This window comes from Brassica oleracea, chromosome C4, assembly GCF_000695525.1.
Source record: "Brassica oleracea var. oleracea cultivar TO1000 chromosome C4, BOL, whole genome shotgun sequence".
Lineage (NCBI taxonomy): Eukaryota > Viridiplantae > Streptophyta > Magnoliopsida > Brassicales > Brassicaceae > Brassica > Brassica oleracea.
The window spans coordinates 32568118-32569474 of NC_027751.1; the positions used below are offsets into that span (position 1 = coordinate 32568118).

General features: G+C 43.2%; 1 pseudogene; it reads left to right on the plus strand.

Moving 5' to 3' along the window:
• The first annotated feature begins 214 nt into the window (after window positions 1-214).
• LOC106338687 overlaps window positions 215-1357 on the plus strand; it is an 8935-nt pseudogene continuing 7792 nt past the window's right edge.

Below are 1357 nucleotides of genomic sequence, written 5' to 3' on the forward strand. Positions count from 1 at the left end.
TCAAAATACCTGCCAAAGGACGAAAGAGTTAGAAGTCCTTCTGGAACAACCCTCTGCTTCAAACTTGAGTGGCTCCATGTTCTTGGCCGGATTGTACGGGAAAGAGACGCTCGAGTTCTGAGATTCCTTGTAGCTGCTGGAGACTACTCCCGTGGGTTTTGGACCATCGGAATCACTAACAGAAGCAAGAGACTTAGGTTTGAGAAAGTTGGAGATGAAAGAAGGTAACTTCAGTGGGAGGAAGAGAGTCGAAGCCATGAGTACGGTGCCGGTGCTGCTGCTCGGCTTCAGCCATTGTCCACCGCTTAGGGTTTAGGGAGAACTACTTGGGTCACAGTATCAAGGCCCCTGTTGGTAGATGGCAAAAAGGTTCCCTTCTTTCTTCTTCCCTTTTCTTGATTTCTTTTGAAGATGCAGCTCCTTACACGGTGACACTGTAGTTGTATGTGAACTAGGAGTCTTCTTCTTGACAATATGATTAGATAACTTGTTTCATTGTTTCTGATATTAGAGCCATGACTGGTAGATTCACACCATAGAATTGCAAGAGAAGCATTCACGGAGCTTAACACATAGTCAGAAATCCTTGCTTTCGTTTTCATCATCATCATCTTATTATTAGCTCTTGTTTCTTTATTAGTTCAACATTGCTACAATACTACACCAAGTTTCGTTATTATCGGTGGAAACTTAAGCCATTTCAACTTCATCAAGTCCCCGTTGGTGTAGTATATATGTGACTAAACCTCAAGATATTCTTTCCAAAATTTGTGTGTTTGGGGTTGACGCATATTTATTCATGGTTTTTTCCTCCTTTCTAGCTATTAGGTTTTTGTAGATTTAATCTTCAGTGAAGAACTTTTGACTGACATTCCATTTCAAAAACTGAATAGGTAAAAAGCACGGGGGGTCCCTATGAAAGAGGAGATTCAAAGAGTTAAGGAACAGGAGGAACAAGCCATGAGGGAGGCTCTGGGTTTGGCACCAAAGTCCTCTACATGACCACAAGGGAATCGCCTGTTGGAACAATAAAGCCAATGGGCCTTATTAAAATGTGAATAACAAATGATATGGGTCTGAGCCCATTAGAAATGTTAAAAAAAATGAAATGGTGAAGTGGGGAAAGTCCCACATCGGCCAGGAGAACAAAGTTTGAGCTGTTTATATATGATCTCATGATATCATGGGTTAAACAGCTTGAGAGAGGAGAGGGCTCCCCACGCGCCGCCGCCGTCCGGCTTGGGCGTGGGCTTGGGTGTGGGCTTGGGCTTGGGTGGAGGGCCTCTGGCCCGATAAGAATTATTCTTTTTGGACCAAATTAAGCTCAACGTTTTGCCATTTATTTCGGGAAAAAACA